This window comes from Corylus avellana, chromosome 4, assembly GCF_965113065.1.
Source record: "Corylus avellana chromosome 4, dhCorAvel1.hap1.2, whole genome shotgun sequence".
Lineage (NCBI taxonomy): Eukaryota > Viridiplantae > Streptophyta > Magnoliopsida > Fagales > Betulaceae > Corylus > Corylus avellana.
In genome coordinates this window covers 12,471,682-12,486,036 of record NC_142493.1, presented here as the reverse complement: position 1 = coordinate 12,486,036, position 14,355 = coordinate 12,471,682, and the positions used below count along the sequence as shown (strand labels likewise).

Sequence of the window (14,355 nt, the reverse complement as noted above, 5' to 3'; positions counted from 1 at the left end):
ATTTTCTCTATATATTAATTATTGGAGGCGCGGAAGTGCTCCCATATAGAAATAGGGGCCCTTTACACGCAAGCGCCCCCTTTCTTGCCCACCTGAGCGCTCCATTTTTATAATGAGGGCGCTTCCTAGGCAAGTGCCCCCATTTAAAAAAGGGGACGCTTCCTAGGCAAGCGCCCCCATTTAAAACATGGGGCGCTTCCTAGGCAAGCGCCCCCATTTAAAACAGGGGGCGCTTCCTAGGCAAGCGCCCCCATTTAAAAAATGGGTGCTTCCTAGGCAAGCGACCCCTTTTAAAAAAGGGGGCGCTTGCCTAGGAAGCGCCCTCATTCTAAAATTGGGGCGCTTGATTAGGAAGCGCCCCCTTTTTTAAATAGGGGCATTTGCCTAGGAAGCGCCCCCATTTAAAAACGGGGGTGCTTGCCTAGGAAGTGCCCCCATTTAAAAAAGGGGGCGCTTGCCTAGGAAGCGTCCCCATTTAAAAAAGTGGGCGTTTTTCACAACTAAGCGCCCCCTTTTAAAAAAGGGGACGCTTTGTTCCAAACGTCCCCTTTTTGAGGCGCTCTTTAGTAAAAAAAACGTCTCAATCTTAAATTCTAGTCGCCATAAAAACCGACGTGTCCCAAGTGCCCCTAATCAAGCGTTGCGAAATCAATAGGGACATTTTTTTGGCCAAAAATGCCCCAAATAACCATGTCGCTAAACCTTGTTTTTTTTGTGGTGTAAAGTAGTATCAATTATGTGACGGTGCTTCCTTTCGACACACCCTTGTTATTGATGAGTGTGTGGACAGGAGATTTGATGAATAATTCCAATCTTTTTTAAAAAGGATGAGAGAGGTCAAAATTCTCCACCCCAATCAGTTTGAACACATATGATTTTACGATTAAATAAGCGTTCAACCATAGATTGGGATTGAAGGAAAATAGCATACACATCAGATTTGCAAGAAATAGGAAACAACCATGTATATTTACTAAAATCATCAATAAATGATACATAGTAACGATTTCCAGCGATGACATGAAACAATTGGGGAGGGACCCCATACATTGGAATAAATTAAAGCTAAAGGACTAGATGTCACAGACGTAGATGCTGAAAACGAAAGCTGGTGACCCTTGGCCCGGCAACATGCAGAATAAGGTGATCTAGGTTTATTGGAAGCAAAAGGTAATGAAAACTTGGACAAAACATGCTTGACGACTTGAAAGGCGGGGTGGTCCATGCGGTGATGCTAGTGATCAGTGGAGGTCCATTCACCAACAAGAGCTTGATTTATTTGGGGAGAAGCATGTGATGGATTGAGTTGGTAGAGACCCGCACTAAGTGGACCTTGATGGAGTATTTTCTTTGTGTGACAGTCCTTAATCACAAAAAAAGATGCGTGAAACTCAAAAAAGACAGAATTATCTTTAGCAAATTGACTCACAGAAAGGAGATTTTTGCAAATCTGTGGAACAAGAAGTAATTGATTTAAAATATATGAACGACGAGAAGCAAATAGAGGAGTAGAACTAGTATGACTGATGGACAAACCTGTGCTGTTACCACTCGAACATGATCTGACCCAGCATATTCCTCAGCCGCAAGGTTGAGATTGTTCAGGTCATTGGTGATGTGGTTCGTATCCCTTGTATCTAAATACCAGTTTTCATCATCAGCCATATTGGGAGAGGAGTAGAAGGCCTATGGAGTAGAGGATCCTTCATGCTGGGAAGAGAATTGATCAAGGCGACGGTAGCAATTAAGCATCGAATGTCCAGGACAATTGTATACCTAGAAGATGACTCGAGGCTGGTTGGAGTTGGCAGATGAACCACGTCCACGGCCATAGAAAAAACTCCCACTTCTACGTGAGTTACGACCTCCAAAAGAATTCCCTCGGCCAGAGGAGGAAAAACGAATGTTTTTGCCACGGTTGCTAGGAGATCTAGCTCAGACATTCGCAGATGGTAGGGGCAAATCAACAGCTGGAAAATCCTATTCAAGACATAACTCATGAGCCAACAAATGGCCATAGATATCATCAATGGTGAGAGGATCAACCCTTATGGTAACGGAGGTGATAAAAGGAACGTATTCGGATCCAAGTCCAGCAAGAAGATACGATACTGCCTCAAAATCGTTCAATGGTTGGCCTACAGCAGCCAACGTGTCTTTTAGAGTCTTCATCTTTTGGTAGTAGTCAGCAATGGATGCACTCCTTTTCTTCAACGTTGTGTTAAGTGCCAAAATATTCATATTTTAGCCCTTAAACTTATATGTGTTAATTCCTTAAGTATGTTAATTTGTGCTATTTTAGTTCTTTTATGTGTTTTTCATGCTTTTATAGGTTTTTGGAAGAAAAGGAAGTAAATCTGGAAGATTTGGGCTCAAAAAGAGAAATTCAAAAAAATTGGAGTTCCTGACAGTGTGATCGATCGCAGGTTCCCTGTGATCGACTGCACTACCAGAGAAAATGAGCAGCGAAGCGGCCATGTGCAATCTTGCGTACAATAGCCGAGTCTTGATCGTAGATGTGCGATCGAGCGCACATGGGCTGCGATCGATCGCACCTGTGCGCAGGTGACACATCAGAGGCTGCCAGAATGCTATTATTTCCATACTAGGGTTTTCCAACTCCCACTTGTAATAGGAATAAAACCCTATGAATTTCCTAGGTTTACTAGTGTAACAAGGACTTCTAAAGCCTATAAATAGACCTCTTAGCCTCTAGGAATAGGTGTGGAGAAAGAGGCACAAGCTCTGGAAAGGAACTGAAGGCTAGATCAAAAGGAGTTTGGGTTTTTCTTCTCTTCTACCTTTTTTTTTTTTTCATTATGTAGTTTATATTTTTATTAGGGCTAGATTGAAGCCCTAGTCATGTCTTTTTAAGATTGCAATATTGGCGCCTTTGCTACAATTATATTTTAGTATTTTTAACTTGATTAATTCCTATTATCTTGTATTCATCAGATGTGTGTGACTGATCAACATATGCATGTGGTATGGACTAGTTAATTAAATCAATTTAGATGACCGAGTCCTGGATTTAATAAGAGTAACAAAATATATCTACGCCAGATTCTTGGGTTAATCAACATGGGGAACCAGGAGTATACACCCATGCCCAAGGCCTCATGTGTTTGTCGATTTCCATAGATTCATGCTTTCTTAAAGAACAACTTAGTGTACACCATGCTAAATCCTTTAAAAACGAAAAGAGTTAGAGTATACACCCATGCCTAACTCGTTGCTTAGGGAAATCCATAACTTAAGGAGTATACACTCATTCCCTTAGGTTGGCAAACATTAATTATACCAGTATGATTGGAGCATTGGCATATTGTTGTCTTAATTAGTCTGATTAGTGGTGGATATCAAAACCCTAATCCTTTTTAGTTTTAGTTTATCTTTTATTTTATTTCTTTATATTAAGTTCAATCGTGACAATTGAATTTTATCTTTTAATTAAATAGGAAATTACTTCTAAACATAATTTATCAATCCTCGTTGAAATGATCTCATATTTGCTTGCTATACTATAGTTTTATCTTATGCACTTGCGAGTAAAATGTACTAAATATTATCTATTAATTTAGGAAGTATTTGGCACAACACGTTGCTAGTTGGTAAGCGCCGAATATTGCACATTCAAGCCCCTTAATTACATATGTTAATTTCTTAGCATTGTTATTTGTTTGATTTTTGTTTTGTTTTTGTGTTCCAGGTTTTATTTGATAAACCATTGAAAATCGGGCTTAAAAGGCAAAAATTGGAGGCATTATGGACTTAGGATCGAGCGCAGTTGCACTTGAGATCGAGCGCTCGCCTGCGCTCACGCACACATCAGCTAAGCTCAAGCACACATCCTTAGGATCGAACGCACACGAGCGTATAGTGCACAGCAAGAATCCTTTTACAGCTTGGAATTGTTTTCCAGTCTCTCAATTGGACTGGGAGACTGAGCTCCTGTTTTCCTAGGGTTTCTAGGGTTTTTAGGGTTCTCCTAATCCTTATAAATATGCCTCTAAACATTGTAAATAGACACACCTCTTCCTAGAGCTAGAAATCAGAAAATTGTCTTTGGAGCTTAGAAGATCATTAGTGGCTAAATCATTTGTGGGGTGTTGATGCAACCCTTTCCAAGCACAGTGGTTTGATTGTATTTAATTTCTAGTTTTTTAATTTATGCATGTTGATTGTATAACTCTGAGAATTGCTACAATTGATTTCTGTTCTTCATATTAAATGCAATTGTTCTTAATTTTAAAATCAATACTAGTAAAATTCTTATCTTGTCTTAGAAAGTATTTTACTGTTATTGAACTCAAATCCTTCTTATTTTTTGAGATCCTAAGAATGATGGTTATGCAATGGTTTTTAATTGAGATGCAATCAATAGGGTTAGATAGACCATACCTAGGAAAGACGGATCATACTACACCCTAGTTTAGTGTAATTTAGGTAGACGATCCATGCCAACCAAAGATAGGTTATGCTATTCCATTGATTGTATGAACCTTATTAAGTGTTTGGGTATATATGGGGACCGTATATGTTGAAGAATTCCGGGATTGAAAGGGTCTTCTCCGAGAAAACAGAAGGCCACAACAAAAACATGGCCATAAAGTATCGCCAACCATTGGGCATCAACTGCCTTGGGGTTATGCCCAAAAAAGATAACATCTCCGTAATGATGGGAGAGCAGGGCAAACGAAGTCCACCCAGAAACATATGCTCGTAAACGCATATGTCTCCAGGACCACCGATCATTCCGGTAGAATCACCAGGAAAATGTAGAGAAACTAAAGAAGGAATCTCATAGTTATGTCTGAGTACCTTCTCATCGGATGGCGAAAAGCAAGACCTCTGTTTACAAGGAAAGTCCAAGCACAGGGACGTCCCCACATTGGAAGAAGACGCCTTACCAAACGGGCGAACCCTAGCAGATGAATCTCCCCTCTTTCAAACCAGAGGCACCTCCGAAGAATGGTCGTCCGACGCCTTACCTGTCAGAAGATTGAGGACAATGAGAAGAAGACATGATTGCCAAAAAGAAAAAAAGAACTCTCAAGAAATTTCGCTGATAAAGGTTTAGAGAGACTAAAGTGGTGAAGTATGGAAAAGAAGGGAAAACCATTTATAAAGAGATAAAACCTCGAAACCAGCAATGGAGCGTTTAATGTAAATTCATCATAAGCTTGCAGCCACGCCTAAACCGAGGGAACTCGCGACGTCCCTTCTCTCAAAAGATGCGATGAAGAATGCCTTTCGATGCTAGTACCCAGCTCAAGAGCCACATGCTCAACGCCACCCACTCGAAGAAAAACACGTGGAAGAAGTAACGGTGCATGTATAAGGATGCATACAAAAGATTTGAAAGATCAAAGATCGCACCTTACCATCGGATATCTCGGACATGCGATTGTTAGGTTCCATAAATGGATAAAACGCCAAAAATAACGGCTTCAATGAGTCTGATTAGGCAAAATATCTGAAGAATTCACCATTTTAAGGAAAAGGAGGAAACCGAGCATCAAAATTCTCTTTTCTCGAAGCCTCGATAGAAGGAATTCGGGGGGTAACTGTTACACATAAAAATCGTACCAAACTCAAATGAGTCCAAGGCCCCGTAGTGGGAGGTAAAGGCCCAAAATGATATTACAAGCCCAGCCCGGTGCTGGAGACCTAAGCCCATCGTCATCGATATTCTATGACAGCCTAGGAGAGCTAACTTCCACCACGTCTGCAGCGATCATCAAGTCGATAATTTCAGGGCCAAACACTTACAGTAATCGTGGGAGCAATACGCATTAATCACATCAAACAGTTACACACAGCCTCGGATATTCATTGATTACAGGAACAATTACAAATCGTTCTCAGATCGACATTCGTGACAGCAACCGTTGCGCACCATTCTTGGGGTCGACATTGGTTATAAGCATTCTCGGATCAATATCTATTGCTATGACAGTTATGCGCCACTCTCAGGATTCACAATAACTGCGGTAGTGGTTCCACATTAACCATAACGGTCAAAGAGCAACAATATTAACTCCTCCGTCCGTTATGCCCGGATCCCAAATCCTCCGCTCGGTCATCATCACCACAAGTACATGACTCATTCCCACTAAACACTATATAGAACACATAAATGAGCTAACTTTACCATCGGAGGAGGATTCGCCGGAGCACCCCCGGCAGATTCTCTTAACCCCATTTTTGTCTTGCAGATTGAAGGAGTGATATCCAAAATTACGATCCCACCCCTTGGGTCCACCATACCGAAAACTATACCAATACATGGCAACCTTGACCTCCTGCAAATTCACCTTTGAATTCTTTTTCCTGCCACGACCTCTGTTGGATCTTCTAGCCATAATTCACCAATTGGAACTCCATCACCTATGAATTGCATGCACCTGTAGTTTTCCGGCACACCTCCACTAGAACCGCAGTCGTCAGAAAATTCACAAGCCCTCACGTGCAAACACAGCAAGAGCGCGTAGCCCCAGTCGCAAAAGATCCCAACCAACTTTCAAAAAACTCTAGGAGACCTATGCCACGTCGGCAAAGTCCCAAAAAACCCTTTGAATATATGTCCATTAATTCATGTTATGTTGTAATTGCTTTTGTCTTTGAGTTGATTTGTATAAAGGGCTGAGAGGAGGGGGGACAAAATCCAAGTTGTATGAAATTATACTTTCTTGGAGGTTTGGTTATTCTCAAAATAACAACAATTATAATTTTCTATTTGAATTTCATTCTATCATTTCATTTAATTCTCTAAAACTCCATAATTTCCACAACAATCAAAATTGTCAAATACAAGAAAAAACTCGTAAAAACCCTAGTTGTTATAGGTATATATGGTTTTTTTTGATTAGTTTAAATTATTGTCATGATTAATGCCATTGTGGCTTGTGTAGGAGGTGGTACGATGAACAAGGATTTTCTCAATTTTTTTTTTCTTTTTTGAGAAAAGTTGCTATCGCATTGTACTATATCAAAGAGTGCATAGCAGAAATATCTGCATGCAAAGAATCACGTATATTATCCGGGGGGGTCATAAAGCCACACCCTATTAACATTTTCGTGCATAGCAATGGCTGCTAAAACATGAGCCACATTATTCCCTTCTTTATGAACATAACCCATTTCCCAAGTTGGGATAGAACTAAGTGCCAAGAGGATATCTGCTATAAGATGACCTCTACTACTCTCATCAGGACACTGTAAGTTTACAGCATCAACCACATTTTTTGCATCCCCCTCCATTTGAACCTGTCTCATCCCTAACTCCTTGCAAAATTGGGCAGCAACAGTAGTCGCCATCGCGTCTGTAGACATGGGATCCAAAATTCCATCACGGGTCATGCATTTCGACGCCACATTTTACCACAATGATCCCGAATAACCACCCCTAAATCAACTCTTCCGTGTTTCCTATCAACACTGGCATCCCAGTTAGCCTTGAGAAAACCAGAGGGGGAAGCCTTCCACGTAATAGCTGCTGTAACTTCTGAAATTGCATTTTTGCTCTTCAAGTCATCCTCTAGTACTTGTATATCTTCTGTTGCCTGTATTGCATGCTGGGCAATAATGTTTGGGTGCAAAAAAGGCCCACCGTGTATCAATTCATTTCGTAGAAGCCAAATTCGCCTAGCTATCCCCACGAATTGAGAGAATTATGTCTTATCACATTTTGGCCCTGCAAAGCAACTCTTTTGGAACTTTATGCACCCTACACCCTAGACATTCCTTGTAGCAGGGCATTGCCACAAGATGTGATATGTAGTTTCATCCTCCTTCTCGCAGATTGGACAGCTACAATCGGTAATCACCTTCCGAGAGCATATATTCACTCTAGTAGGGAGGATCTCATGGCATGCACGCCATAGAAAGTGCTTTTTTCAGCATTAGAAATATTAAGTTGCCAGATCTTACCCCATAAGGTGCTATCATGAGCCCTAGAGAATCCCTCCACCTTGTTGATCTCTTCTCGTTCTTTTTGCATGTGATATGCACTTCTCACCTAAAAAACACCTCTTGCCGTTCCCCTCCATTTGAGAGCATCCTTTTGATCCGTCAAACTTATTGGCACCGATTGTATAGAGAGAATCTCCTCCCTAGAGAAAATCTGATTCAATAGGTTTTGATCCCACCATTTTGTATATGCATTTATAAGTTGACAAACCGTAGCATTTGGATCGAGTACCAAAGGAGGTGAGTGCACCATATACATGGTTGGTGACATAAGCCATCTATCCTTCCAGATGCGAAATTTTTTCCCATTCCCGACTCTCCAAATCAGCCCCTCCTGAACCAGGTCACACATCCCTTGAATACTCCTCCAAGCAAAAGAAGATTTTTTCCCTAGAGGAGCATCAAGGACCGAACAACCCCGATAGTACTTGGCCTTCATAATCCTTGCAATCAGGTTATCCGACGTTTTCCATAGACGCCAAATTTGCTTAGCCAACAAAGCTTGATTGAAGCAAACAAGGTCCCGAAAGCCCATACCCCCATGAATCTTAGATAAACCCATCTTGCTCCAGTTCATCTAGTGGATCCGTTTCTCCTTCTCTTGGTGCCCTTAGAAAAATCTCATCATCAATGAATTTATCTTCGAGCACAGCACCTTAGGTAGCTTGAAAACACCCATACAATAGGTAGGGATCGCCTAAACCATAGCCTTTAACAATATTTCTTTCCCCGCTTGAGACAGGAATTTGAGCTTCCAATCCTGGAGACGTTTCCACACTCTTTCCTTGATACTTTTGAAAGCCCTTGTATGTGACCGTCCCACCAAAGCGGGCAGCCCCAAATATGTGTCATAACATTGATTTGTGGGAATCCCCGCTATCTCTTGTATCTGTTTTCTGTCCTTAGTGGTAGTATTTCTGCTAAAGAATATGGTCGTCTTATTGTTGTTCATTTTCTGCCCCGAGGACACTTCATATGCATGCAAGATAGAAGACAAATGATTCCATTGGGCTATATTTGACCTGCAAAACAACAAACTGTCATTTGCAAAACATAGGTGGCTTATTTCAGGGCCTCTTTTCGAAGTGGGAACTCCTGTCAACAGCCCATCCCTATTCGCACAAGTGATCATGGCGCTCAAGGCTTCAGCACAAATAAGAAACAAGTAGGGTGATATGGGGTCACCTTGCCTAATACCCTGGGTAGGGGTAATAAGCCCATGGGATTCCCATTTACAAGAATTGAGTATTGCACTGATTTTACACATATCATGATAGGAGCTATCCATTGCTCATTAAACCCCATGCGTTTCATCACTACCTCTAAAAAACCCCACTCCACCCTATCGTATGCTTTGCTCACATCGAGCTTTACAGCCATAAAACTTTTTCCCCCCCACATCCCCGTATGCATTGTATGTAAGGTTTCATAGGCTGCAAGTACATTGCCTGAGATAAGGCGTCTTGGAATGAAGGCACTTTGTGTATGAGCAATGACAAGGGGCAAGATTTTTTTCATGCGATTTAGCACTTTGGAAATAAGTTTATATAAGACATTACATAAACTTATTGGTCTAAATTCCATAACACTCATGGGTTTTTAATTTTGGGGATAAGGGTAACATGAGTCAAATTAAGAGCTTGAGGCATCACACCGAAATTAAGTATATCAAGCAATGCACCACATACCTCATCCCCTATTGTAGACCAATTTTTTTGGAAGAAGCATGCATTCAGCTTGTCCAGACCCGATACTTTTAAAGGCGTCATTTGGAAAAGAGCTGTTGTGATCTCCTCAGCCATAAAAGGCCTTATCAATTCGGTATTCATCGCATTAGTAACACGGCATTCAACAAGCTGTATGCATGGTGAGTAATCACTGATTGGTCCCATAGAAAACAAGCTTGTGAAATAATTCGCAAATGCTTCCCCTACCCCCTCTGTCGTATCCCATGTTCGTCCCATTTTGTCCTTAATCAGCCCAACATGATTGCGTTGTCATTTGGAATTTGCACAAGCATGGTAGTACTTAGTATTGTGATCGCAAACTTCAACCATTCCTCCTTAGCCCGTTGTCTCCACCACAACTCCTCCTTATCCAACAAAACTTGTAAATCAAGTTTTAATTGTTTTATTTCACTTCCAGTAGCCATGTCCTCCTGGCTTTGGAGCATTAGAAGCCTCCCTTGAAATTTGAGAATGAGATCCCGATCACTGCCCTTGATTTTCCTCCTCCAATGGATGACATCATTAATGCACACTTTCAGTTTGAAGTCCAGGCGGTCCCACCTTGTTGCAATTGGGTTGTCTTGCAGCCAGCTTCTCCTTATGACATCTTGGCAGCCTTCATCCAAAGCCCAACTTGCTTCACAGTGAAACCGTGTTCTTTGTTTAGCTAAATCAGGGGCTCCCAACAAACTCAACACTAGAGGTGCATGGTCGGAGCTAATGGTAGCACACTGGCAATCTCTGCATTAGGAAATAAATTCCGCCAAACTAAATTGGCCACACCCTGATAGAGTCTCTCTCTTACAAGTGCTTCTCCCTTTTGACAATTGCTCCAAGTGAACTTAGGTCCAAAAAAACCTAGATCAGTCAAAGCGCATTCTTCCAACGTTTGTTGGAATGCTTGCATGAGATTTCTCTATCTTAAATTATCACCACATTTTTGTGTCCTCGACAAGACTTCATTAAAATCTCCAATGCACACCCTCGGTTCCAAGTTCAATTGGGCTAAAATTTTTAGAAGGTTCCACGCCTCAAAACGTTTTGTCGCATCTAGATGCCCATAAAAGATGGTGAATTTCCATTTTACAGTCATTTGTCGGTTGTGAATAATGGCATTTATGTGCCTATGACTGAAGTTTTGAATCTCCACCTCGCATCCGTCCTCCCATAGAAGCGCCAAACCTCCACTCTTCCCCATACACTCCACCACAAACATATTAGCAAATCCCAGCTTATTCCGTATACTTTCCATTTTATTTTTTTGTAGTTTGGTTTCCATGAGAAAAACCAAATTGGGCTTCTTATCTTTCACCATCCGGCAAAAATTGTGAACTATCCGAGGGTTCCCAAGCCCTCGTAGTTCCAACTAAGGATGATCATTGCGGTCGGCGAGGCTGGTCACCAGCTTCTGCCATCCCCGAACCATCATAAAAATCGTTGTCATCACTCACCGATCAAACCTTTTTAGCAGTCTCAGGTCTTTTTAATTCGCCTCCCTCTTCCTTTTTTTTCCGACTGCTCAATGAAATCAGCTGTTCATCTTGTGAAATTATCTCATCTCTCTCCTTCCTTTTCCAAGACAGCCCCGTTGCACCTTGAGTAGCCACGTTCTTCTTCATTAGCTTACTCCCTGCATTGGCTCCCATAATCGATTTCTCCACATCAGCTAGGACCAAACCTTTGTATGGGCCCCTCAGACTTGAGAAAATACCTTCAAAGCCCACGGACTGTGGAGATGTGCTCTCACGCTTCTCACTCTGCCCTCCAAACCACATCCTAGTTGGCGCCAGCTGTGTTTTATTTTTGGGAGATAAATCCGTCAACATACCTATCTTTAAGCCAAAAGGATTCTTTCCCTCCACAGAGACTGTTCGTTTCACCTTTCTACAATTGACTGATTTTCGAATTGCTTCCTCATTATCCCCACCAATTTTCCTATCGTTTCCAATTATGGTTCACCTTGGAAAGTTCCCATAAATTCTTCACGATTTGCGCCTGAGAATCCGCTTTCATCTTTTTTGGCCTGTACATGCTGACTTTCCATAAAAGTTTCATCGCCGTCCTCCCCTTCATTGGCAGCTGTAGCTCTCCTCTTCCAGCCATATCCCCTTCGTGCATGGTTATCATCCCGTCTCGCCCAACCTTTAGAAGTAGGTTGCGCATGTCTCACATGTTCAGATTTGCCCATCTGACGTTCATGAAACCTTTCCCTTCTTCTCGTCGGGGAATTGGCTCTCAACCATGGGCCGAATTGGGTAGTATCCTCCTAGTTTCGTAAATTGCTCATCTTTGTGCATCCCTCAGATCCATGGCAAATTACACCACAGTGATAGCAGAACTTCAGCAGCCTTTGTATTTAAAACCGACCAAAGTTGATTTCCCCTCAAAATTTAGCATGTGCCCTTGTGGAAGATGTTTGAACAGATCGATCATAATCTTAACCCGGAGATACTCCCCCCACCAAATTCCATCTTCGTCCATGTCCACCTCCTACACCCACCCAACAGAGGTACCAAGTTTAAGGCCCACTTCTCTTCCCATGAATGCCAGAGGCAAATTCATCATTCTCACCCAGAAATAAGCTTGATCAAAGGTGAATTATGATGGTGATGTGCGCCCATCAAAGTCTTCTACCAAGAAAAGGTTACCTTCAAACACCCAAGGCCTACCCTCTAGGACCTGTGCCTTGTCCCTTGTCTGCTCAAACTCAATCAAAAATAAGTTATCTCCCCGGACTTTGAGCGTAAAAGCCCCACCTAATCTCCACCACCGCAATAGCGTATCTTTGATTGTCTCCTTGCTCACAATCCTATCCGACACTAGTTTGCCCACGATGCAGGATTGCCCTCTCTTCACTGTTTTTTTGACTTCAATCGCTTGAACCTCAATCTTTGCCCCTTCTCCATCTGACAGTTGAAGACTGGACCAGAGATTTGTAAGTTCATCCACCATAGTTGTTGATCAACGACAATAAAACTCAATCTACTCTCAATAATCGTAGGAAATTATGAGAAAAGGCTCCTTCTCATCTAGGGCTAGGCTAGAGAGAAAACACCATACAAAACCTGCTTTTCATATTTCTCAATTTTACTTGAAATGGAAATGACCTATTTTATAGTAAGGATTTAATGTTATTGCATCCAATAATATAAATGATGTTACATCATTTAATTTTGTTCGAGTGACATGCCAATATATTTATCACATGATATCATCTATACTGTTAGATATAACAACATTAAATCATTACTATAAATAACTCTTTTTTTTTTTTTTTTTTGAATAAATAACTCTTTTCGTATCACTTAAAATGGAGAGTATCCATTTGTGTTGTAGTGAAAAGCTACAAGGACGATGGGAGGGCATTAATGTAGCAGTTTGAGCAATAGGTGAGGGGGAGAGGAAAAATTTGTCATAGAGAGAGAGAGTTTGTGAAAGTTCTTGTCAAAACATTTTCAAGAGGAAAACCCATTTGTTAGTGCTCTTCACTTGCTAATATTTGGAAAAAGTGCACAAAATCCGATCAAAACTATCATGCAATTTGCAATGTTCACTTCAAACTATTAATTGAAGTAATGTCCTTTAAATTATCTAAAAATTGCAATATACCCCATTTGTCGCACAAAAAGATAAAAAAACTTAAAAATTTTCAAAAACAAAACTACCTCTATAGATTCCAAATAAAAAAAAAGGAAAAAAAAAACCAAGATAGCAGTGGGTTTGGTTGTTATTTATTTTTATTTTTTATGAAGGGTATTTGTGACATTTTTTGTATGGAGAGTATATTGCAATTTTTTTGTAGTTTGGAGAGGAACATTGCTTTAATTGATAGTTTGAGAGGGCATTACAAATTGTCTGATAATTCAAGGAAATATGTGTACTTTTCTCTTAATATTTCTACTTCATGTATTGTACGAGAAATTGAACACCATCTTTGTTTGCATTTTTCTTCACATTTATTACTTTTTAGTTTATTTTAAAAAGGATTTTATTTAGGTGTTGTAAAAATAACATGTGCTTAAACTTTTTCAATTCTCTAGATTGAATTTCAAATTTTTTATTAAAAAAAAATTAAATATAAATAGTTAAAAAAATTCAACATAATCTACGGGGTGGTTTGTTAAACCCCCTCACATTCCCTCACATCCACCACACTATTTACTTCATTTTTTTTTTAAAAAAAACATTCTTATTTTTATATTAAATCATTCACTTTTTATATCATATCATTTACTTTTTATTACTATTCAAATAAAAAAATCACTTCCAAACAAAAATTTTCACTTTCCAATACCATTTTTTCATTTTCTAATATCAATTATTATTATTATTTTTTTATTCTTTTTATTCATAAACAATGCAGTATGGTGGGGGTGGTGTGGTGGGGTGTTGTTTAAGTTGTTTAACAACTTAAAGGTTAAAGCCTTAAAGGAAGTGTCCAGGAAAAAGTAAAAAAAAAAAAAAAAAAACAAAAGGGATATCCTTGGTAAATAAGTCAAACAAGCAAAGTCCAATTTTGACCGTTCTGCGCTTCAGTTCCGGAAAAGAGTTTCTCAATTTCAAATCAAGAGTATTTATTTAGTGTAAAATAAAAGATAATACCATCTTAATGTTTAATTTATAATATTATCTTCTATTCTATACTAAATAATTTCAA

The 14,355-nt window shown here is 40.1% G+C and overlaps 1 non-coding gene across 1 annotated transcript; it reads right to left on the bottom strand.

The window, feature by feature from the left end:
• Positions 1-1,994: 1,994 nt before the first annotated feature.
• LOC132180172 (small nucleolar RNA Z247) lies at positions 1,995-2,133 on the bottom strand. The gene has a single exon (XR_009440064.2). It is a non-coding gene; the product is annotated as a small nucleolar RNA Z247 (small nucleolar RNA).
• Between the last annotated feature and the right edge of the window lie 12,222 nt (positions 2,134-14,355).